At 48.9% G+C, this 26,108-nt stretch overlaps 1 long non-coding RNA gene across 1 annotated transcript in view; it reads right to left on the reverse strand.

Moving 5' to 3' along the window:
• Nucleotides 1-1,972: 1,972 nt before the first annotated feature.
• The window catches only part of LOC147724602 (uncharacterized), a 31,697-nt gene continuing 7,561 nt past the window's right edge, over nucleotides 1,973-26,108 (reverse strand). The window contains exon 2 of the long non-coding RNA XR_015310104.1: nucleotides 1,973-3,115. This is a non-coding gene — a long non-coding RNA (uncharacterized LOC147724602). The remainder of the gene's footprint in view (nucleotides 3,116-26,108) is intronic.

The raw sequence follows: 26,108 nt of genomic DNA on the forward strand, positions 1-26,108 counted from the left end.
GATCCATTTGAGTTAGAAACACCGGGGCATATTACTAAGCAATAGCGATAATTATCGCTATTGCTTGGTTAGCGGGAAACAAATATCGCCGAGCACCAAGGATTTTTATTGCTGAGATACCTTGATATTATCAAGGTTTATCTCAAAAGCGGTAAAAATCCTGCGAAATGCATGAATATCGCTGAAAAATTTGCGATATTCATGCATTATTGTGACAATGCTTTTAGCCATGTTATCCACCTTCCATTGGATAACATGGCTAAGAACTGCTTTTAGCAGGCGTTAGCTTTTGAAGATATTCGCGCTTAGCGCGAATAGTTCCAAAAGTTGTTAATAGGAGTTAGAAATATTAGCGACTGTTTTCAGTCGCTAACATCTTGGCACGCCCACTTTGCATGTCATTAGCGATAATTATCGCTGACATGCAAAGTGGGCCCCTAAATGCCCGCTATCGCCTACAAGCTGTTGCTAACTGTTGTTAGCGACAGCTTGGTAATAGGGCGATAAAATTATCGCCGCATTAGCGGGAAAAAGTCCCGCTAATGCGGCGATAATGCCCTTGGTAATATGCCCCACCATTTCTACTGAAATCTGCATGTTAAACAGCACATTTTGAGGCAAGGGTGGTAATCCATAATTATGTGGTAAGCACTGCAGCCACAGAATCACACAATTCCACTGGCTGTTATCACTGTCCAGTGTTATATTAATAATCTATTAATTAAATGTAAAACAAAAAAATTTTTTTTATTCCAAACAGTGCTCCCTGCATCTTGAAGAGAACAATTGCAACAGTCTTTCCCTTCTACAGACAGAATGTGTAATAATGCAAAGAGTGTGTTTTTCTAAAATCCTACATTCTTAATTAAATAATGTATAAAGTATAGTCCCCTATTTAACTTACTATTTTCAATAAACATTTCCGTGTTTGAAAAACACCCTTTTCGGGCTAACTACTCCCTAAAAATAGGTAATATGAAAAAAACATAAAAACTAAAGTATAATAAGTTCTGGTGTTACCATCTTGGTGATCTGGTGACATTGACAAACCACTGGGGCTTTGTTCACATGGTTTAGAAGTGAGTTATAGGAAGGGCTGGCTAGGCATGAATGCAGAGATAGAATAATAGTATTACATATGTGTAATTATGCAAGTGAGGCCCAGATCTGAATGCATAGGTTCCTCCATTGGTGCCTTTACAATTCTTGGTCTGTGTTCATGGATGCCTGGGAGTGGATCATCTGTTTGTGTAACTGTACATCTACCCCCATCCATTTGCCCAAATCCCCTGATTATCCTTGAATATCTGCCAATCAATGTGTATCTCTACGTGTTTTACCAGTGCATGTTGTGTGTACATTGATGCCTGTGTATGTGTTCTCTGTGTGTGCTTCCATGCCTGTTGGTCTGTGGACTGGTATGTTGATACCAGTATATGCCTTTCAGTCTGTGCGCCTGCATGTCAGATTGCTTGTTTGCACAACTGCCTATATTTGTGTTGCCTTTGTTTGATTTGCTTGTATTAATGGGTGCCTGTATGTGTGTTGGCTTTATATGTATAGGGCATGCTTGTGTATGTGTAGCATGTATGTATGTGGTTTGTGTAGTGTGCACTCAGCCACAAAGTTTATGTCTGTTGGTCTGTGTGTATGAGCACTGGTATGTTCTGTCTGCAATCAAAACTGCAGGCGTTGTTATAACCTCTATGCTTAGCGCCTTATGCCCCTGTGTTACCTCTTTCTGTATCTGTGTGCAGTCATGTCACGCGCCTTTGTAGACATGCCCCATACAAATGTTAACCCTGCAGGCTCCGTAAATAGTCTTTTAATCCGACATTACCTCCTCGGCTCCTGTGGCTTGGCACCCTCTACGTTGGGAGCAGCCTTCTCCTGACTGCAGCTAGACGCATTTTTCTCTAGCAATAAGAAACCATAATAGGTTTAACACAGCTCTATAGACATGCATCAGATTACGCAAAAACAGGTTTATTACACCATCAAAATATAAGAGAATGGAAGCGAAAGGTGGCGACAAGGGGCAAGCTAACTTAATAAAGCGCTTCATAAGGAGACGTATTTATTGTATCAAATAAAGCATAACTATGCTTTATATGAAACAATAAATGCCTCTCCTTGTGAAGTGCAACACATTTTAATATGATAGCATTTTCTATCTTCATGCATGATTCACAGTGACACATGATCACCCGCTAAACTTCCTGTTCCAAGGTATATAATTGGCACTTGACCTCTCTGTAACTCTACACGGAGTCTCTTACAATGGTTTACTATAAACGAAGCCTTCACACGCAGTCCGCTTTGAATTCTTGCACTTGGACGCAAGGGCACGTTCAAAGTATGATTCAGGGTCGTACTACGATTCATTTTTGTTTGTATTGTGCCTTGTCATACACAATTTACCATCAAACTGCTCGGATCAACAGTAAATATACAATCAAAGCTACATGCAGCGCATCATTGCCAATTACGTTTTATAGTAAAGGAATATTACAAGTTGCATGTCCCTGGGTGTTACAGCGCACGCACTCTTGATTTTCAGCAAAACGCCTGTCTGTCGCTTTCTTGCCAATAAGCCTTTGGTTTACGTGCTCCCTGCTGACATCTATGTGGGATCTGCCGTTTATTGGTTGAAATCCCATCATGACTGAAGCAGTGTCTCATTCAGCCTTTAGAAACAGCCAAACTATAATATTAGGCAAAAGATAGATATTGTTTTATCGGTGCAATCATCTAGTAATTTACCAAATACTCGTCAAATGATAGAATTATACTGCAAGATCTTGCTACGTCATAGTGCGGTAGATCGAAAACATCCCCAACTGCCCGGTGATAGTAGGGTGAGGCAGCACCATGGGTGCGGTTATGGCATAGAGCTTCTGCGGTAGGACATCTTTCCGGGCGGCCTCTTTGGGAACGTGGAAGCGTACAGCGTGGGGCCCGGGCTGAGGTCTCCGGAGCCGGAGTGGCGGCTGGCCGTCTCCCCGTCGGGGTCCATCTCTGGTGAGCCGGTGCATTCCTGCCTGAGAGTCTGGATACCCGCGTGAAGCTGCATCAGCTGCTTGATCAACATCTGGTCAAGATGCCGCATCTCCATCTGTTCACAGACAAACACAGCAGTATTACAGGATGTAGTTATAGGTCCGCTGCAACAATAGAATCTGAAGCAGGGGCCGAAGTGTCAGCCTTTGGCAACCCACTATTTATTCTGGCTTCAAGCCATCTGTTAGGACATAAACACGGGGACTTAACACTAGACCTTAACAAGCATTGGCATAGCCAATAGGTCTCGCCTTTGGGACCGTATAAGTGTTTAGTTATCTGGCACAATATCCTTGCTGCAACAACATCAACTGTTGCATGGCTAAACACTTATAAGGTCCCAAAGGCGAGACCTAGTGGCTATGCCAATGCTTGTCATTCTGTATGCTGGCTGATTGTCACATACAGACTGACAATGGGCCAGTTTGGGTATTATTTTGTACATTTCTTCCATCTAACCTTAACAGAATGCTGTGCCCCAGACCATGGCAGGAGGAGGCCACCACATGCTGTAAAGGCCCAAACTGGCCCATTGTCAGTCTGTATGTAGTTCTTGAAGCAAGAGGTGGAGCAATGCTTCCAAGTTTTCAGAATGCCTATGTCCAGGGGCATAGTGAACCCTCCCCCACCCCACCCCACTCCACCCCTTGCTTTAGGAACTACATACAGACTGACAATGGGCCAGTTTGGCATTTACAGCATGTGGTGGCCTCCTCCTGCCATGGTCTGGGGCACAGCATTCTGTTGAGGTTAGATGGAAGAAATGTACAAAATAATGCCCATTCTGTTATGTGCCAGTTCATGAAATGAAGCCGGGGAAAGAGGTTAATAAGAAGAGGTTATAGTTCTTACACAGTCACAACATTTCAGAGCTGGAGCATTTTTAATGTTATATACAACAAAGCCATAGTTGCTGTTTTTTATTTATTTTATGTAACTAACATCCATTGACAAAGCCAATAGTCACGGCTTGTTGTAGGTCTAATGTTACTGGATACAATGATAGAAACAGCAAAATACCAGTCGGGTGCACATTGTGCTCAGCACATATTTTTAGCTTAGGTGTTTTAAGCCACACCCTTAATTACATCAGACACGCCACTCGGAGAGACCCCCAGGTTTTTCATCCCACTTAAAGACCTGAAAACAACACCATGTCACAGTCACCTCATGTCCTGGCACTGTGCATCATGCATGACTTCCAAGTTTTCAGATTGCCTATGTCCAGGGGCATAGTGAACCCTCCCCCACCCCACCCCACTCCACCCCTTGCTTTAGGAATTGCACCGAGGCTCAGCTCATAATGTGAAACGATGGGTGAGTGAATATGTGAAGGAATGGGAAAAGGACTGGATGGATTAGTGAAAGGATGAGTGAAAGGGTGAATGGATGGATGATGAGGGAAAGGATAGATGGATGCGTGAGTGGAAGGACAGATGAGGGTAAAGAGAGGGATGTATTGGTTGAAGTTTGGATGGATGGGTAAAAGGTTGGATAGATGGATGAGTGAAAGGTGGATGATAGGCTAGTGAATGGGTGGATGGATGAGAGCAATGATGGATGGACTGATGAATAGATAAGTGAAAGGGTGAATGAATGGATGGAAGAGTGAATGGGTGGATGTAAGGATGGACGAGTCAATCAATCAATCAAGCCATTTGTATAGCGCACTACTCACCCAGAAGGGTCTCAAGGCGCTTGGGGGAGGGGGTCCGCTATTGCTCGAACAGCCAGGTCTTGAGTTGTCTCCTAAAGGCGAGATGGTCCTGGGTCAGCCGAAGGTGGATGGGGGGGGAGTTCCATGTCTTGGCCGCCAGGTAGGAGAAGGATCTGCCTCCAGCGGTGGCTCTTTGGATGCGTGGTACGGCGGCGAGGGCGAGGCTAGTGGAACGTAGCTGACGGGTGGGTGTGTAGAAGGTCAGGCGGTCGTTGAGGTACTTGGGGCCCCGGTCGTGGAGAGACTTGTGTGCGTGGGTGAGGAGCCTGAACGTGATCCTCTTGCTGACGGGGAGCCAGTGCAGGCCCCTCAGGTGGCCGGAGATGTGGCTGCGTCGGGGGTTGTCCAGGATGAGTCGGGCGGAGGCGTTCTGGATGCGTTGGAGTCTTTTCTGTAGCTTGGCTGTGGTTCCGGCGTAGAGGGTGTTACCATAGTTCAGTCGGCTGGTGACGAGTGCCTGGGTGACCGTCTTCCTGATTTCGGTCGGGATCCAGCGGAAGATCTTGCGGAGCATGCGTAGGGTGTTGAAGCACGATGAGGAGACGGCGTTGACTTGTCTGGTCATCGAGAGGGAGGAGTCCAGGATGAAGCCCAGGTTGCGTGCGTGGTCTGTTGGCTTGGGAGCGGTGCCTAGGGAGGGGGGCCACTAGGAGTCGTCCCAGGCAGAGGGTGATGATCCCAGGATGAGGACTTCCGTCTTGTCTGAGTTCAGTTTCAGGCGGCTGTTCTTCATCCATTCTGCGACGTCTTTATCCCTTCGTGTAGGCTAGTTCTGGCTGCGATTGGTCTCTGGTGAGGGAGTGGATCAGCTGTGTGTCGTCGGCGTAGGAGATGATGTTGATGTTGAGGTTGTGTTGGCGTGCGATGGCTGCAAGAGGTCTCATGTAGACGATGAAGAGGGTGGGGCTGAGCGATGATCCTTGCGGGACGCCGCATATGACTTCGGTGGCCTCGGATGGAAACGGGGGGAGGCGGACTCTCTGTGTTCTTCCGGCGAGGAACGAGGTGATCCACTCCAGTGCCTTCTCCTGGATACGGATGTTGCTTAGGCTTTGAACTAGGGTGCGGTGGCAGACAGTGTCGAATGCTGCAGAGAGGTCCAGGAGGATGAGTGCCTCTGTTTCCCCGTTGTCGAGCAGGGTTCGGATGTTGTCGGTGGCTGCGATGAGGGCGATCTCGGTGCTGTGGTTGGCTCTGAAACCGGACTGCGAGAGGTCGAGGGATCCGTTCGTCTCGAGAAAGACGGCAAGCTGTCTGTTGACGGTCTTCTTGATGACTTTGGCAGGAAAAGGGAGGAGCGAGATGGGGCGGTAGTTCTTGAGGTCGGTGGGGTCCGCTGTTGGTTTCTTCAGTAGGGCGCTGAGCTCGGCATGCTTCCAGCTCTCTGGGAAGGTGGCGGTGTTGAAGGAGGTGTTGATGATGTTCCGGAGATGGGGTGCGATGGTGGATTCGGCCTTGTTGAAGACGTGGTGGGGGCAGGGGTCAGTTGGAGATCCGGAGTGGATGGTGCTCATCGTGCGGGCTGTGTCTTCGGTGGTCACCGTGGTCCAGGTGCGGAGGGTGGCGGTGGGGGGCGTTGGTTCGACGGTAGGGTGCGTGGATGGTGCGTCGAAGCTGTTGTGGATGTCGGCAATCTTGCGGTGGAAGAACGAGGTGAGAGAGTCGCAGAGATCTTGTGAAGGAGTGATGTCGTTGTTGCCGGTGCTGGGGTTGGAGAACTCCTTGACGATGTTGAAGAGTTCCTTGCTGTCGTGGGTGTTGTTGTCCAGTCGTTCCTTCAGAGATTTCTTCTTGGTGGTGCGGATAAGCTGGTGGTGCTTGCGGGTGGCGTGTTTGAGGGCGGTAATGTTGTCTGTGGTCTGGTCCCGGAGCCAGGCTTTCTCGAGGGTGCGGCAGTTCTTCTTGGAGTCCTTGAGTTCGTCGGTGAACCAGGAGGCCTTCTTGCTGCCGGGTCTGCTGGGAGGGTTCTTTAATGGTGCGAGGTCATCTGCGCAGTTGGTGAGCCACTGTGTGAAGTTGCGGTGTGCCTTGTTGGGGTCCGTTGTGCTGGTGGGTGGGTTCTGGCTGAGGGAGGTGGTGAGCTGCTCGGCGGTGATCTTGCTCCAGCTCCTGTGAGGGACCTGTTGCGGGTGGTGGTGGGTCGTGGTTCTTCTGAAGCTGAAGTGGACGCAGCTGTGGTCGGTCCAGTGGAGTCCGGTGGCGTGGCTGAAGGTGATGTGCTTGCTGGAAGAGAAGACGGGATCAAGCGTTTGGCTGGCGTAGTGGGTGGGGGTGTTGACCAGTTGCTTGAGTCCGAGGTTGGCGAGGTTGTCCAACAGGGCAGTGGTGTTGCGGTCCTTGTTGTTCTCCAGGTGGAAGTTGAGGTCCCCTAGGAGGATGTAATCAGCGGAGGGGAGGGCGTGCGGGCTGATGAAGTCCGCAATGTCGTCGCTGAATTGTGTGCGTGGTCCCGGGGTTCTGTAGATGAGGGTGCCTCTGAGCATCGTCTTTGGGTCGGCGTGTATCTGGAAGTGGAGGTGCTCTGCGGCGGAGAAGGTGTCGTTAGAGTCGGTCGTGATGCGGATGGTGTTCTTGTGTACGATGGCGATGCCTCCTCCGGTCTGGTTGATGCGGTCCCTCTGGGTGATCTTGTATCCGTCTGGGATGGCGATGGCGATGTCGGGTGCAGAGGAGGCGTTCGTCCAGGTTTCCGTGAGGAAGGCGACGTCTGGTGAAGTTGTGTCGAGTAGGTTCCAGAGTTCGATGGCGTGTCTGTGGATGGAGCGGGTGTTGAGCAGGATGCTCTTGAGGTGGGTTTTGCTTGAGCTTGGCTTGGCGGGTGCGGTGCAGGGGAATTTGCAGGCCTTGCAGGTGAAGGGTCCGTGGAAGCGTCTCGGGGTGGCTCGGCAGCAGGCGGGGTTCCGGCCGGCATTGAGTGCGTTGAGGGCGGTGGCGTTGTAGGTCTGTCGGGTGATCTCGCAACGGCGGGGACCAGGGGTCCTGGCACTGGGCGCGGTCCAGGCGCGGACGGGCACAGACAGGCTTGCCTTTGGCGCGCCTTCGGCGCACAATTGGCGCTCCCGCTGCGCGTGACCGCTGCGCGTTCACGTGGGCGTCATAAGTGAGGAGCCGGGAGGGAGGAGCGGCGGGGAGGAGGGGGAGCGGCGGGGAGGAGGGCGGCGAATGGGCAGGAGGGGGGCGGGGCTGCAGGGAGTCAGCGGCGGGAAAAGGAGGACAGAGGGCAGCTCAGCGGCAGCTGGGTCGTCCGGGGAGGTAGAAAAAACGGAGGAAAAAGGAAATTAAAGCGAAGGGCAAAACACATTGCAAGGCAAGAAAAACGAGAAAAACGGAGGCAAAAAGGAATATAAACGAAAGGCAAAACACAATGCAGGCAAGCAAAACGAGTCAGAAGCAGTGGTGTGTGGGGGCGACCTCGCCTGGTTACAGGCTCGGCGGTCGCTCCCTGCACCTCAGCGAGATCCCCTTAAGTGAGGAGCCAGGAGGGAGGAGCAGCTGGGTGGCGGGAGCGGGGCGGCGAATGGGCAGGAGGGGGGCGGGGCCGCAGGGAGTCAGCGGCGGGAAAAGGAGGACAGAGGGCGGCTCAGCGGCGGCTGGGTCGTCCGGGGAGCTAGAAAAAACGGAGGAAAAAGGAAATTAAAATGAAGGGCAAAACACAATGCAAGGCAAGAAAAACGAGAAAAACGGAGGCAAAAAGGAAATATAAACGAAGGGCAAAACACAATGCAGGCAAGCAAAACGAGTCAGAAGCAGTGGTGTGTGGGGGTGACCTTGCCTGGTTACAGGCTCGGCGGTCGCGAGTGAGTGAAAGGGAGGGTAGATGGACAAAAGGATGGCTAGATGAGTGAAAGGGTGGATGGATGAGTGAAAGGAAGGATGAGAGATAGGATCAATGGATGGATTCATGAGTGGATGAGTAAATGGATGAGTGAGTGGATGGGTGAAGGGTGGATAGAAGGATGGGTGGCTCAATGATTAGAGCAGCAGACCCTGATGCAGAGGTCTGGCCCGGGACCAGGGTTCAATTCCCAGCCTCTGCGGGTCTTGGGCTCAAAAATATTCCACAGACCTGATAATTCTCGCCTCGGTGCCTATTCCAATCATGGAGTCCCACTCTGCAACTCTGGGCAATAGCTTGCTTAATCTCCACAACGGCCCCCACAACGCTAAGGATGCCTGGCCTCCACCTTGGGGGTGCCCAGGAGTGGATGCCTCACAGGGAAAGCCAGGATGGGTTCCACAGCGGTATTCGTACAAGAGCCTTGAAACCCTTGCGGGTGAGTAGTGCGCTATACAAGTATCAATTTAAGTGAAAGTGGAATAGAAAGAGAGGATGTATGGATGATGAGTGAAAGCATGGATGAATGATTGGCAGAGTGGATGAGCGAATGGGTGCCTGGATGAGTGAAAAAAAGAATGTAAAGATGGATATGTGAAAGAATGCCTACATGAGTGAAAGGGAGGGTGGAGAGCTGGAAAAATGGATGGATGGATGAGGGAAACGTTGAATGGGTGGACGGATGAGTGACTGGGTGGATGGATGAGTAAGTGAAAGGATGGCTGGATGAGTGAAAGGGTAAATGGTTGGATGAGTGGATGGATGATTGAGAGAAAGGGAGGATAGATTGGCAAAAGGATGGAGAGATGAGTGAAAGGGTGAATGGATGAGAGAAAGGATGGATGAGTGATAGGGTCAAAGAATGGATGAGTGATAGGGTCAATGGATGGATTCATGAGTGGATGAGTAAATGGATGAGTGGGTGGATGGGTGAAGGGTGGATGGAAGGATGGATGGTTAAGTGAAAGGGGAAAGGAGAAATAAAGGGAGGATGAATGGATAGATGAGTGAAAGCATGGATGAATGATTGCCTGAATGGATGGGCGACAGGGTGCCTCGATGAGAGAAAATAAGAATGTAAAGATGGATGAGTGAAAGAATGCATACATGAATGGATGAGTGGAAAGTAGAATGGGTGGACGGATAAGTGACTGGGTAGATGGATAAGTGAAAGGATGGCTGGATGGGTCAAAGGGTAAATGGTTGGATGGATGAGTGAATGGATGGGTGGAAGAGTGGATATATGAGTGAAAGGATGGCTTGGGTGAAAGGGTAAATGATTGGATGGATGAGTGAATGAATGGATGGGTGGAAGAGTGAATGGATGAGTGAAAGGATTGATAGGGTGAAAGGGTGGATGGATGATGGATGGATGAATGAAAGGGTGGATGGAGGGATGGATGATTAAAATGATTGATGGAAGGATAGATGATGGATAGGTTTGCAAATGGTTGAAAGGGTTTGGATATGGATGGGCACACAGATGCAAGGACAGAATGAATGGTGAAACAAATACCACGCCGGGGACCGTTTCTTCTGTTTTTGCAGCAAGTTTAGTAAAAATTGCAGACATTGTGGGAATTCACGGATTTTGAGGCAAAAGTGCGATTTGTATAATCTCAAAAAGCTGGGGAGTCTAACTTTGTCCAATATCAGTCTGGGGTTGCTTGTGTTCCTGTGAGAAAGGATCTGGCTCGGCAATTCGCACTAGACTGTTCCTATTGTAGCAGAGCCAATGCTGATTTGCATATGGCTGGTTCCAGTGTGTGGTAGCATGGTGTGCAAAATAATGGACTGGATATTGGCTCAGTGTAATTACCAGTGGCTGTAAATTATTCAACCAAACCACATGTCACTTTTAAGTTTTCCAGATGAGAAAAGTAACCACATTTACAACTGCATTGAAAAGCAAAAATGATTAGTCGAAATAAAGCGGAGGATGAAGACTTCACATGAAGGAAAATAGCCACGACTATTTTCCAAGTTTTGTAACCTAACCAATTATTCATTGGGCCCTCCTTATCCTTCAGTGTGTCATTGCAATTCACTCCTGTAATTTATTAATGTCTCATCCTGCTACAAATGGTATTGTCTGCAGTTGATCATTTATTATTGTCTCATTTCGCTACAATCACTATATATCATCTACCGTAGATAATTTATTAATGTTGAATCCTGCAACAATTGCTACATTTTATAAAACCCAATAAAATGGTTTAACAATCAAAAGGCTCACCATCCCATATTTGGTCACTCAAAATACAACACCAAAGGTAAATCCTGGTCATAGAAAAGCGCATGGGAAACCTGGTGGTATAACTAGTAAGTCTGGTCTTCAAACAGCTTATGAGCAAGCCACCATACATTAAACCAAATGTAAGCTATAATAACAAATCAGAGGAGTATGTGTAGGAAAGGAGAGCCCTAAAATCCTTTCTGAGCACCCACCACAATTTGAGCTGCAGAGTTCTACAGCACCTGAAGGACCAATAGAGGCCCTTATCAAGACCATGGTACACCCCAAAATTGCATTCCATCCGCAAGCCAATAATGACAGTGCCAGCAGAATGCCATCCCTCAAAAGTGAGGGCCAACCAAATTATGCTATGAGCTACAGAAGAAATAGTTTGAGGAGATGGCACAGATGTCAATTTTCGAAAAGTGTCAGTTTTATAGTCCAGGTTCTTCACTGAATTTACAAGCTTATGACAGATGCTCCATATTTTTGGACCAGAATTCGAGCCCAAGAGGTCTGCACAAGTGCCAACTTTCACTCACTCAATAGCTGTCCATACAAATCCACCCTTCTCCATATATTGTCTAAAGAGAGATACCGTGGAACACATTTATGAGGTCACAAATCAAAAGAAAAATGATAAGCCTAATCAGAGAACAAGCAAACCAGCTATGAGACAGCAGTGACTCTAATCCAATTAGAGATTAAAAGGGCAGTCTTGACTGATCTCTAGCATGAACATTTGTGTTTTATTGCATGCCTATAATATTGAAGGACAAGCAGCTGTAATTTCTTGGTACTGACCGCTGGAGGGGAGAGGAGTGAGCATTCGTTGGGTGGGTGGTTTTGTTATGCATGCTATTGTTACTACCAGTTCTTATTATCGCAAGGCAAGCCACATTTGGCTTTTACTATGAGATATGAGATTTGATGTCGCTACTCCCCAACAAGATGTGCTTGAGGCACCTTTATGTAATGCTCTGGTGTGAAGCAATCCTGAGTCTATGATACCCACAATGCAACTGAATATTGTAATTTGAGTTCAATATGACAAATCCAATAAAGCACAAGTGGAAGAAAACAGGGCAGCCAAACCAATGAGATAAAATCCAAGAAAGTTGGTGGTGGCGAGGTATTTTTTAAAGAAAAAGGAGGATTGTTTTTGCTCAGAATGGTATTTCTAATCTAAATTTAGAAAGGATTCTTATTCTATGTACCTTTAAAATAATTTACATTTATAATAGAAACTGAGTATATCTCAAAGAAAATGTGATCTCAAATGCTCCACCCCACAAAAACATAATCTGCTTGATGCTCAGCTTGCAAACCTTCCTTAGCTATTGTTTACATTTTAGAACTGCAACTTCAGGCGAGTGGCCTTAAGAGGCCACATTATCGTGGCTGGCGGTCACTTTCAGTATAGTGGTTTATACAGAAGCCCCTGTCCATGTAAATGGGCTACAGCTTGCTTAACAAAATGTCCAAACTGGAGTTCTTGAAGTCAATTATTCCTGAACTTTTATTGTTTATCAGTCGTTTTGGGTGAATCACGATAATGGCACTTTTCACAGTAAAAAAATATATTTTATTTTAGCATTGTTGAAAGCAATTTTTGTCGGTTTCTGGAAATGAAATAAGAATATAATAATGTTTCTGCGCTCGTACATATAATTTGGAGAGTAGGTTAGATAAGTTACGTTCTCTACAGAACAAGTAGATTTTTGTTGCATTTTGGCCCTTTGACAAGTAGAATATTTAAAACATCCCACGCCCCTGATGTGTTCTGTGCACAAGTACAAACATGTCTATGATATACATACATCAAACATGTAGAAGGTGATGAAAAGAATGCTTGGAATTTGTCTAACTGCTGGCAATCACTCTGTAGTATTTCAAACCCCTGTGCCACCTTAGTTTGGGCCCAACCTTATGCAACTCAGTCTTGACTCTGCTCCAGTACTAACAGTTAAACCCAAACTGCCAGGCCAGGTCTTCCCTGAAGCAAAACAAAAACAGCACAAAACCAGTTTCGCCCTGATAGGGGCTCGTCAGTCGGATAGGGGCTCGTCAGTCAGGTGTAGCTTGGTTCAAATTGCACTGTGAGCTTGGAACCCATATCTGGACATACCCTTGACACTTAGGGCAGTACATCAAAAACAAAGAAAAGGTTATGCAAGGAAAGCTTGCAGTTTGTCTAACCACTAGTTTTGTGTGTTATTAAAGAGGCTAAGAAATAACTAAAACATTTATCGAGGCCAAATCGGAGAAAAAAATCAATTAAAATTGTACTACATCAAATGTGTATGTGCCTCCCCACCCCCTTATAATGCCATGGAAGAAAAAACAAAGTACATATTTACTCTGAACAGACAACTACATACATCAACTGAAGCACCGGCTGCCTGGGGCCGGAGCTCAAGGCATGGAAGCTGCAAGCACACGTGAATTGCGAACACTAAACAGACACTAGGGAGCCTCCAGGCCCAAGTGAGTAATGCTAATTCAGACCAGCGCACCCAACTTTCAAAACTATTACCATTATCCTTACCCAAATGTTAAAATCAACTAAACACACAAGAAATCAGGAGCACAAACTTAACAGAACTACTGCACAAAGAAAAAAAAACGAATCTACTATTAACCTCTAATCTTGGGTTCCGGAGTAGAGTGCTACTCGCCACAAACAGCTTCAACACCTCATCAGGGGTTGTAAACTATAGACAAATACAATTTCAGCTTAACTTGTGCTGTGCAGAGGATCTGCAGGCATACCAATCTGTATGTTGGTTAGTCTTCTGCCCAGGTAACTGTATGCATAAATTTACAATGCGTGCGAGCAGTGTCCAAATGCTTTATCCGTTGGGCATGGGCAATGCTTGTTATATACGGTTCTTACTTCGCCGCTCCATAGAGGAGGACAACATTGGTGGGGGCAGCATACTCCTCTAAACCCAGCCCCACAAAACAATTTGGCGTCTTTGCTGCAAATGGATATCTTCATGCACAGTCTGAAGCCCCTTTGTGGCAAATGGGCATTTAGGTGGCAGAGAACGTGTTTAATTAATAATGCAACCTGCACACCTCTGCCACATTCAGTGGTGTCACAGTCACCCACCTTCCTCTGAACCTGGTGATGCTCCGTGCCAGAAACCTCCTCTGAACCCAGATCTCACACTACCTCGAACAGTCCCTTACCTGGCAGCTTTAACTCCCTGGACAGCACTGTAGCCATTGCACGCTCAGGCTGCTGGGAATTACAGTTCTTTTGAGAGGGGAATAGGAGCACAACGCCTCTTTTGTTGCAAACTGGGAGATGCAGCAGCAGCCTTTCACCCCCAAGATCCACTGACAAATGTGGCCCGTGCAGGCGTCTAAGGAACCAGCATAACTCGCTAATGGTACAGCCCGACGGCGTTAGCAGCGCACAGCGCTGCTCTCGCCATGCGAGGCACGCGCAATTGGATAGCCCGACGCCGTTAGCAGGTCACCGCGCTGCTCTCTGCATGCAAGGGCTTTTTACATGTGCATGTGTACGGAGGGACAAAGATGGCGTTGGGATGTCCACATGCGCGTACATTTGCAGTTGCATGTGGACTGCCCAATGCCATCTTTGTCGCTCTGTACGTGTGCACATGGTGAATTGATTACAAAAAGCCCTTGCATGGCTAGAGCAGCGCTGTGCATGCTAACGTCAGGCGAGACCTAAAAATATAGCCACTGCATTCTATCCCCACTGAAAGTATGATAGAGCAATTACACTAGCCAAAATTAAACCAGGTTTATGATGAGAGAAGGATGTGCTGGAAGCAGCTCTTACCAACATCTAAAACACAATTTAGAAAAGTGATTCTATAAGGTATGGAGCGTTACTTCCAAACTTTGTGAGTAGATGCTTCAAAACCTGTTTCCCATCTGCAATGTGACTCTCAGTGATATAAATGCATGCTTGGAAATGAAGTACCTGATCTACGGTGCAAATGTCATTGTCATCATTAAAAAATATCCTTCTTAAAAAGTGCAATATCATTCTATAGTGTTCAGAACAATTACGGTAACACGCTTTCTCAAAACTCCATCAACTTGTTCTTTCCTGGTTTTTTCTTATGGCCTTTGTCCCTCAGGCCCACTTTGTGCATGTTTTATCTGGAGAGTTTGTCATGTCAACGATGCATGGCCTGTGCATCCCTGAATCTTATCTTTGACCTGCGCTGAACCTGCGGCCTGCTCCGGGCTGGCAGAGGAACAGATGTTTGCAAAACGCCCTAATGTGAATTCACTGAACGCCTCTGCTTGGGGTCTGCATTCTGCCTCATGCCATTATCAGTGTTCATATCGCATATCCTGGCTCGAGGCAGCATGAGACCAATGCGCCTCCTCTCCTGCCGGTACATTTGTACTGGTGCATGACACTTGCCAGTTCCGCTGAGAGATGCATGAAAGGGACACGTCACTTTAATTAACAAGAATTGGTTGTGTCTGTCCAACAAAAGTTTGGACTTGTTTGCGAAATCACTGCTTGATGACCAACTAGGTTGCAAAGCTATCTTAGTTTAAAGACACCTTTCAGCTCCATGTTACCACTGTCCCAGAAGTGAAGGGGCCAATTAATGCAAGAATTCTGTTGGCTAAAGAGTTATCAAATCGTCGGCTCTCTTTGTACTCTCCCACATGCACACTAAAATAATTCCAGCCCATCCTTACCGTTTGAAGTTTCGGGCCTTAATCCAGAGGTGGAATGTGGCCTGGAATACTCTCTTGTCATCTCGTATTTTTGTTCGCTCCCTCATTCTTTGCAATGTTGTTTCTGGTGCTACCTGTGTTCAAAGAGAGAAGAGAGAGCAAAGGACTGAAATGGCCAATCACTGCATGGCTTCTTAATAAAGCCATACAGTGATTGGCCATGTTCCACATACCTGAGCCTTCCCCGCCACTGCCCTGCCTGCTACCAGAGCCTACTCTTGTCTCCAGTGCTGTTTATTTTACCAAAACAGCATGAGAGCAGCACCAGGATTCGCTTGAGCAGGCGAATCCAACACTCCTGAGGGGACCAACAGGCTGCATCTGGGATTTCCCGAGGCTCCCTAATTGTAAAGGTAGGTAGATGCCTCTAGTGCTCAGGTCGGGTTGGCCACAGAAAGGTAGCCGTCAAACCTGACATGCGTACTTTGAAGAGTGAGTCTCTTCGTGTGAGGATGTGTCTCACCCAGGTGGTGAGCACGCCTGTTTGCTACAGCTTAGTACTGAAAATTATGGAACCATGTCCCAGCACGCCTGCCTTTATTCATCATGCAGCTGCAGAAACCAACAAACCAGTCCATGTCTAAAAATAAAACAGCGAAGCATGGCCAGAAAAAAAACAGTTTTACATGTTTAAATACGGGGGCCAAAGGGGACAACAAATATAGGGGGGCAACGCCCTTGAGCCCTACTAAAGAAAGCACCCCTGATCTGAGAGCTCAATCCCTCACCATCTTTAGGAAAGGACTAAAAACTGGTTATTCCAGAATTAGACACTTGGTCGGGCCTACTGTGTTCTCAGCGCCAAGACGCCCCCGGGTATTCGTACGCTTTATAAATCCCATTAACATTAACAATCAAATATGGAAATAAACAACCTTTCATATCCCATCCTGAAATGCTAATCATTTGACGCTCTAGTATATTGAATACATCTGCTTACTCTGCTGGGGCCAGGAGGACTGCAAGCCCCATACCACTGCTGACCAAGGAGTCGGGCTGACACCCATAGGAGGGCAACTGGAGCCCGCTGCGTGGGATATGCCTGGATAAAGACCGGGCTAAGAGCAGGCCTGTCTCCACCTGTCGGCATCAGGGCGAGGCAAGGCTGAGCCCACTGTGGTAAGTGGTTTAATAATTACTTGTAGGTAGACATATTATAATTATGTTTCTCTTGCATGTCATACATGCATGATTCTTAATGACAGGTTATGACTCTAGAATGTAAAGCTTTGCTTAGCCATACTTGACTTGTCCCCTGTCCACATCGGTCGTGGATCCTGCATTTGGCAATAAAGCTTTTGTCAATGTTTTTGGAAATTCGTCTCCGTGTCAAAGGATTATTTTATGCCACCACACTGCATATTTTGGGGACGATTGTTGCTTTTTATTTTAATCCTCGACAAAGAAGACAGGACCCACCGACCTTCACTTCATTGTTCCTGCCTTATTGTGATCTATTTGCTGTCGGACTTCCTGACATTTGGATCACTGGAAATACGGATTTGCTGTTGGCTATGCTACTCTTGTGAGTCATTTTCAAGTTTTATTCGGATTGTACGGACGCTGGGCGGTGCATCGGGGTCTTGTTTATTTTCAACAACTCCTCGAATTCCATCTTACCTGCCAACAGCCTCCGCACTGTTTTTTTGTCAAAGATGTTTTTATTGGTAATTAAAGCAAGAGATACCATGCGACAATCCCACACAACTTCCCACGCAAGGGGCAAAATAGGATCAAAGCGATAAAAGACAATCCCCAGTACTCCACAGTTAAGACATGTGATCTGATCTAGGAAGTCTTTAGCATTCGGAAAGTGAGAGTAGTCCGACCAGAAACTCACTGGTTGTGAGAACAGAGTCCGTGATTTGGAAAGGGAAGCGGAGCGTCAGTGGGTACTGCCGCAGTAGTTTACAGTTCAATACCCCCTTGCGAGGGTAGAGCATCGCTAAGACACAGTGACGGGATTCATGCTTGAACATAGAACATAACCCAACCCCCCTCACCCCACCTCCCACCCACCCACCCCCACCCTCACCCCTCCCCAGTGGTGGTCGCGAATAAGTGAAGGGGATCTGGTCCCAAAAAGGAGAAGATTAGGACTGAAACAGGTGGAGAGCATGCACACTCGGCGGGCAGAGCGCTGAAGGGAGCCCCCTGGAGAGGAACCTGACCAGTGGACCCCAGCAAAATTCAAAGTTTTTAAAATCGTCCCGGAAGATGTCAACCATTCCCTCCACACTCAACAACCTCCAGAGTCTCGCATGCCACAGGGAAATCGCGGGGGCCCTTTCTGCTTCCAAGCTGCTGCCAGGGTGAGTTTAGCCGCTCCCACACATAGCCACAATATCCTCTTGTCAGCTCTGGTTTGGTGTTCTAGCTCTGGGTCCCGAAGGCCCAGCAAAATGTGTGCCATCGAGTCCTCGACTGGGTATCCCATGATCTCCTTAATGTGGGATAAAATTTCTGCCCAAAAAGGACGGATGACGGGGCAATCCCACCAGATATGGCGGAAGTCCCCCAATAGGCCACAATCCCTCCAACACCTGTCCGAGGAACTCGGGAAAATCGGGAAAATCTGTCGCAGCTTGGCTGGGTAGAGATACCAGTCCATCATCGTTTTGAGGTGTGCCTCCCTTAGTTCTATGGAATGATTGTGTTTAGTTAAGTCGGTCCACAGGGGGGACCATTCCGCCTCAGTGATGTCCCTGCCAAGTAGTCCCTCCCACATGGACAAGTAGCGTGGTCTCGGGCATGCCACAGTTGACAGAAGGTGGTTATAAAGAAAGGAAATAGTCCCCAGCATGGTAGAGGTTCTGAAGAGGAAGGCCACGAAGGGTGTTAACGGCCTAGTGGCTGCGTCTTTCACCGGGGAAGATAGCGCCCAATGTAGGAGCTGAGTGTATCGGTATCTCTCGGTTTGTTGGACTCCATAGTCCCGCATGCAGTTATCAAACGTGAGTGGTGCAACGCAGTGAAATAGGTGTGTGAGAGCTTGGCATCCCCCCTCCGTCCAGCTATCAAAGGAGCCCTCAAGTGCTGCTGGCGGAAAAGCTGGGTTAAAGTGTATAGGAGTAAATGGGGAAGGGAACGTTGTCCAGCGGTCATCACCAGATTTCGAGTCCCAGACCTTAAGGGTAGTGCTCGTGGGGGTTCTGATATAGGCGTTCCACACGAGGTCCCATATCGTCCTCCCTGCCACGCTCCTGTCCATGTGTAGCCAGTGTTTTCCGACTCAAGTTGAGACCATTCCACCAACACTCGGAGTTGTGCTGCCTTGTAGTATAAGTGCAAGTCGGGAAGGCCAGCCCCCCCCTCCCTCCTCGGGCAGCACAAAGTGAAAAAGGAGAAACGGGCCCGGCCACCCTGCCAGATGAAGCAAAGCATCAAGGTTTTAACGCGTCAAAAGAAGTCCCCATCTGGGGTAATGGGCAGAGCCTGGAAGAGGTATAAGAACTTAGGGAGGAGGGACATCTTAATCACGTGTATGCGTACCAGCCAAGATATGAACATCGGCTGCCACCGAGCCAGGGTCTTCTGGATGGATGTGAGCAGTGGGGGAAAATTGGCAGAATAAAGCTTCTCCACCTTAGGGGTCAGGTGGATCCCCAGGTATTGGAGAGAGGAGGAGGTCCAAGACAAGGCAGTGAGAGTTTGGAGGCGGGCAGCCTCCGCTGGTGGTAGAATGAGATTAAGGACGAAGGATTTCCTGTAGTTGATCTTAAAGCCTGCCACACCATCGAAGCGTAATAAGGCTTCCTGGATGTGGGGGAGCGAGTGGGCTGGTTTCGACAGGGAGAGCAGAACATCGTCCGCAAACAGGGTAATCTTGTGTGATTCCCCAGTAAAGGGGAGGCCCCTGATGTCCAGGTCCTCTCTCACTGCGAGAGCAAGTGGTTCTATGCTCAGGGCAAAAAGTAAGGGGGAGAGAGGGCAGCCCTGGCGGGTGCCGCAGCAGTGCAGAAAGGGCGCTGACATGTGGCCATTGACGACCACTCTAGATCGGGGAGAGCTGAAGTTGGCCTTGAGCATCGTTAAGAATTTGGGCGAGAAGCCGAATGCTGTCAGGGTCTGGAACAAGAAGCCCTAGTCCACCTTGTCAAAGGCCTTCTCGGCATTGAGGCCCTCCAGGACAGCCGGGATCTTAAACTTGTTAGCTTTTTCGATGAAGTGCACCACCCTCCTGGTGTTGTTGTGGGTTTGGCGGCCCTTGATGAAACCGGACTGGTTAGGGTGAATAAGCGCTGGCATAAGGTCATTCAGCCGTCCGGCAATTATGGATGAGTAGAGTTTGGTGTCCAGGTTAAGAAGAGTGATCAGTCTATACGAGGAGCATGTCAAGAGGTCCTTACCGGGCTTGGGGATAACCGAAATTATTGCTTCTGCCATGGACCCGGAAGTCATACCGTCTGCCGCTATGCTATTAAATAATTGCACCAGGAAGGTGCTTATTTCAGAGGCGAAAGTTTTGTAAAAAATCGCGGTAAATCCGTCGTAGCCTGGGGCCTTGTGCGGCTTCAGAGCCTTGATGGCCGATAGGACCTCCTCTCTGGTGTAGGGGGCAGTGAGCAACTCGTTCCACTCAGCCGATACCTGGGGGAGTGGGAGCTTCCGCAGATATTCCTCCTGTACCCTGTCGTTAAGGGTGTCTCTGGTGTAAAGCGTTTCGTAGAAGTCGCTGAACAGCCCTGCCTTGAGGCCGTCCTGGTGAATGAGGGTCCCCGCAGCGTCTTGTATACCCCCAATGTACTCCTTCTCCCTCTTGACTCGGAGTTGACGAGCTAGATGTTTCCCCACTTTATTCCCCTGGGAATATGAGAGTTGCCGAAGTTTCAGGAGCGTGAGTTCAGCTCTGTTATTATAGTGGGCCCTAAGTTTACCCCTAACCGCCGTGAGCTGGTGCAACGCCTTCCTGGAGGGGTTCTGCTTATGAGCGCGTTCTAGCTCAGAGAGTACCTCTTCCAATTGTTCCCGCTCCTTTCGTCTAAGTTTGTTGAGGGCCTGCATTTAGCGCTATACAGCTGCCGCGTATAGTGGCTTTGAAAGCATTCCATGTGTTGAATATCGAGGTGTCGCTTGTGGCGTTAAGGTCAAAGAATTCCCTGATAGCTTTCCGTAGTGCTAGGCAGGAAGGGGCATCCCGAGCCAGGGAGGCTGGAAAGTACCCTTTGCGGCGAGTAAGGTCGACCGCTTCCCAACGGATAGTAAGCAGACTATGATCCGATACCGATAAAGGGAAGATCTTGGCCTCGCGCAGGTCTCCCCGAAGGGATTGGCTAAGGAAAAAATGGTCTAGGAGGGAGTAAGATTGGTGGACATGGGAGGAAAAGGTGTAGTCCCTAGAGTACGGATAGAGAGACCACCATCCGTCAACCAACCCATGTCCATAACCAGTTGCTGCGTTTCGCTGGAGAACAGGCCGGTGTCAGATCTCTGGTGATGAGTACTGTCCAAATCCCTATGCCAAACAAGGTTAAAGTCCCCCATGTCAATTAAAGGTCCCTCAACAAAGTCTAAGATCTGGATGAAGCCGTTCTGGCCCACATTGGGGGCTTACAGGACCAGAAACGTGCAGAGCTTGCCCCGTAACACACCCTTGACCACTAGCCAGCCTCCTTCTTTATCGCTAAGAACACCCATGGGTTGAAAGTGCAAGCATGCGCAGAACATGAGGGCCACTCCTCTATGTTTTGTGGGGGCTGAAGATCTATATATGAGGGGGAACTGCTTGTGCTTAAGATGGGAGTCTTCCGACCTAGTCAAGTGTGTTTCCTGAAGACCCACCACATGTAAGTTGCGGTCGAGTATGTACTTCCAGATATTCTGGCGCTCCTGGGGAGAGTTCAGCCCTTTCACATTCCATGTTCCTAGAATGAGCGGCATTACGACTGGAAAGACAGGTCGAGCTCTATATAGAGGGGCTTCTGGGCCCGCCAGTCCCCCATCCCTTCAGTCATGATCCAACCTCCATTCACACAGACCAGCCTGTCGTGCAGTCCAATGCGGGGTAATTCCTGTGCATCAACCAGTTTCTCGATCTCTCCAGTCATACTTCCCACCCCTCTGTCCAGACTGTGACTCGGCTGAAACGGAACTCGCGGTAATCCACCCCAGCTACAACCACTTTCCCCCCTCCGCCACCCCACCCATCCCCCAACAGGCCCCCCCCATCCCCAACAGTGAAGGTCCTCAGGCCTAGCCAAACAAGGCAGAAGAAAAAAGTGCAAGGGCCTAAAGAGAAAGTCCCTGAGTGTGACCGCAAGGGCCGAGGTTCATAGAGGTAATAGGAGATCCTCCTTGACCCCTCAGGGAGGTGTGTGGTCGGGGGTAACATAAAATACTCTCGGTACCTGATGAAGAGTCATCCCTCCGGTGCTCATGGTATTGTCTCCCGGGGCTCACTCAGTGGAACGCCCCTCCTGTGATGCGGCGTCAGTGACCAGCGCCACAGAGGCCACCGCGGCCCCTCTTTCTTGTAGGCTTGCGGAGGTGTCTGGTCACCTCGCCGCCGCAGCGCCGCCCACTCTCTGCCATGATGGGGAGCGCTGTCGTCTCCTTGACAGGGATCCGCCGCCTCCAGTTGTTGCCGCAGCGTCGTCTAGTCCAAGGATTTCCAAGGCGGCGGTGAGGGACCTGACCTGGACTAGCTTATTCTTCCAGCGAAAGATAAGGCGGAAAGGATGTCCCCAAGAGTAGGCCACCTTCTGGTCTCTGAGGAAGTTCTTAACAGGGCGAAAGTCCGGCCTCTTCTGCAGGGTCAAGGCCGCTAAATCATGGAACAGCTGGGGATGATGGTCCCGGAATTGCAAGGGGTCAATGTCCCGTGCTTTTCGTAGTATCTTCTCTTTTAATTGGAAGTCGTGCACGCATACCAGAATGTCAGGGGGAGGCATCTTCGGGCCCCATGGCAGTCCAATTCTGTGGGCCCTGTCCATGCGAATCTCCTGAGGGGCATCTTCTCCCAGGATATGCTTGAACAGGGCGGACACATATTCCCTGAGGTCTGTGCCTTCTCCCGCCGAGGGCACAGCTCGGATCCGGATGTTGTTCCGGTGGGACCAGTTCTCCAGGTCCTCAGCATGGGCCTGGAGGTCCAAGTTCTGCTCTGTGAGCCGGTGAACATCTTGCTGGAGTTGGTGCACGTCCTCCGCTAGTCCCAAGTCGTGCTCTTCCAAGGTGGACACTTGTTCCCCTATGCCATCCACATCTCGCCTTACTTCACGGAGGTCTGATACTAACTGGGAGCGGAGCTCTGAAATGTCTGCCTTGATGGCTGTAAAAAGTTCGACCATAAAGGCTTTTGTTGCTGGGGTTTCATCGTCGCTCCGCTGGGGCAACCAGCTGGGGCCCGGCGGCGACGAGGCCGGCCCCCCCTTGACCGGCCCCTCCTTGGTAGGTTTGTCCTTGCGCTGTCTGCCTGCCATGATCAGGCTCAGGTTCTCACCGAATCCCTGGTCGCTCTGCGTGGTCCGGGTCCCAGGGTAGGCCACCGTAAACGGTAGGTCAATCTTTCTCAGCCCCCAGCCGGTGCACCACTCCGCCCGAGCCGCGAGACGTCCGCTCCACGGTATCCGGGTCTCGCCTCCTGCTGGTGGCACAGGTCACCCCGGGCCGGGGCGCCCGCCCGGGTCAAGGGGTCCGCTGGACGCCCCGCCTCTTATCTCAGCTGGCACTGTGTGAGTCTAGTGTGCTTGCGGAGCAGTCACTGTAGCAGGGGATCTATTTACAGGGTGATCCCGGGAGCCGTGCTGACTCCGGCTACCTGAAATGGTGCCAATCGTGGTCCGAGCCCCCCGTTGCAGCTCACCTAGTGTAGGGCCTAGGCCTAGGCGAGGGCCGCCCCTCCGTACTGGCCCACAAACCACCGACGGGGGAGCTGGAGCCCCAGGTGGAAAGAGAACGGGGTCGCCGCCTTATCTCGCCGGATGGGTCCTGGCGATCGTGTCTTGATTACGTTGGTGTCACTGCACACCCGGAGTCCGACACCCCTCTGTACAGGCGGCCCGGCAAATGCTGTGGGCCCCGTCTTGGAAGGCCGCGCTGTGATGGCGTGCTCGGCCCCACGGTCGCGCTCCGACCTACGCAATATCAGGCCTCATCCACGATGTACAACCCTGCAAGCTCCCTGGGTGGGTCAGGTCCCCCGCGAAAACAGTTCCCACCTGGTCAAAGTGCGTTCTGTAGATCGCTGCGAGGGGGCGTCGAGAAGGCACAGCTCCACTCTTGGTTGGACCGTACAGGCCCCGGAGCGGCGGACCCCAGTCGCTCCAGCCTCTGCCGACCCTCGATCCAGGGCGGGGTGCAGGTTCAGATGGCGGGCCGCTCTGGGTGCGGACTACCCGGTTCCCCTACTCCACCACTGCTGGGCGCCACCCACGGCGATAGGACAGCCGCTGGCACTCGGGTGGGATAGCTCCGGGAGGCCGTCTGGGTCCCGCAGTCTGCTCTCACTTCTCTTCGCACCCAAGGGCAATCCGGGTCCCAGACCGCCGGATAGGCCGCGCCTCTGGTCTTCGCGCTCCAGGCACCAGGAGCGACGGAGAAGTCACCAAGGGAACACCCGCGGCAGCGGGTAGGCAAACCGCCGTTGGACAGCCAGATGACGGCCCCGGGAGAGTGCTTCTCAAGGCTAAGCGGATAACGGCGCCGGAGGGACTCAGAAACACGTCCTACTCCGCCGCCATCTTGGCCACGCCCCCCTCCGCACTGTTTTCATATTTATTTATTTTATTTATTTATTTTGAAAGTTTTATAGAGCGCGAACAAGATCCTTACGGGAATCAGAGCGCTTTACAATAAGCATATATAGGCAAGACATAAAAGGAAATAAAAGGAGCGTAAGAATAACATCAAAATCTTAAATAAAAGAAACGTGCAAGGAGTAAAATAAGGCGATAGAGCATGGTGGTTGAGAAAATCCTAGATAACAGGGCAAAATCAGATAAGGTGCAGAAACTAGCTCGGTGCGGCAAGATGATGGGAATACATTGAACAAGAGAACATCAAAATATGTCTTCATTCCATGGCTCCAGCATCGTTCATTGTTCTCCGTTCTCTACTACTGACGCTGTTTCGAGTTGCCGTGTCATCTCGCCAAACGTCCCAATCAACGTTGGATATTCTAGTTTGAACGTGATCAACGTCATTACGCGGAGCATGTTTCGGCGGACATCTTTAAGCTTTGGGATATCCCGTATGACATACTATTCTATGTACAACATTCTTTGCTTCATCATCGCATCGTCACATCGGATATTACATTCCTCTGCTTGTTTCTGTGACAGGCACACTTTGTTTACTTCATTACTGCTACAGTTATGAAATACTTATTAAGCTGCGCATCATTGTCATTCCAGTAAGATTTTATTTTTTATTTATTCATTTGCAGTTTGACTGGGCAACACTAATGGCTAATTCAAATAACATTTTGCCTCCTCCTCCCTTTTTACAAGTTCCTGGCAAACCCATTACACCTTGGCATAAATGGTTGAGAGACTTTTCAAATTATTTGGAAGCCATGGATGCTATTGAATACTCACCTTCTAGGAAAAGAGCAATTCTTTTTAACCATCTTGGTACTGCAGGTCAACAACTTTTCAACAATTTACCTTTGATTCCTGCACCCTCAGGTGATGACATGTGGAATGTTTATACTGAAGCACTTGATCGCCTGGCAAAGCAATACAAGGATGAGCCATGTCTCATGGTTGAACTTCATGTTTTCTTTAAACGAAAACAGTTACATGATGAATCTATTGAAGGCTATTTAGCTACTTTAAGGGTACTTGTTGCTAAATGCGAATTTGGTTCTAATCTTGATGTTTCTTTACGTGATCAACTAGTGTTTAATTGATTTAATAAAAAGATACAAGAAAGCATACTTACCCGTAAGAATCCCACTTTGGATGAAGTAATGGGAATTGCGGGGAGCATTGAATGCTCTGATACCTCATCCACAATTTTAACTGAGAACATCAATACTATTCCCATTGTCACTCCCAGTAATAGTGTGACGGCTCTTTCTTCCAATAATAGCAATTAACCTGATGTTAATTGTTGTGGCCACTCATTTTAAAAACAAGAAAACGTTTGAGTGTAAACCTAATGTATTTTGTTACAGGTGTGGCTCCAAATTCCATGTGGGCTATTATCTAAATTGTCCTGCTCAAGGTAAAAGATGTAACAATTGCAAAAAGTGTGGGCATTTTTATACTGTTTGCAAAATGGTTAAAGACAAACGCAAAGTTAGTCAACTTAGTATTGAAGATGAGTCAATTTGTGATGCTTTGAGCTTTGTCTCACTTTCAGTAGACATTAACATGCTTTATGATAAAACGGTCAAAGGAACTATCTGTGAAGCGCTTATTGGGTCTATTTCACTTAATATTATGGCTGATGTTGGCTCTCTCATAACTATAATAGCAGACAAAACTTTTGACAAATTATGGTCCAACGCTACATTGTTACCTACAGATGTCAATCCCAAAGCATTAGGGAGTATGTTATTAATATGTGTGGATACT

Source organism: Lissotriton vulgaris, chromosome 4_1, assembly GCF_964263255.1.
Source record: "Lissotriton vulgaris chromosome 4_1, aLisVul1.2, whole genome shotgun sequence".
Lineage (NCBI taxonomy): Eukaryota > Metazoa > Chordata > Amphibia > Caudata > Salamandridae > Lissotriton > Lissotriton vulgaris.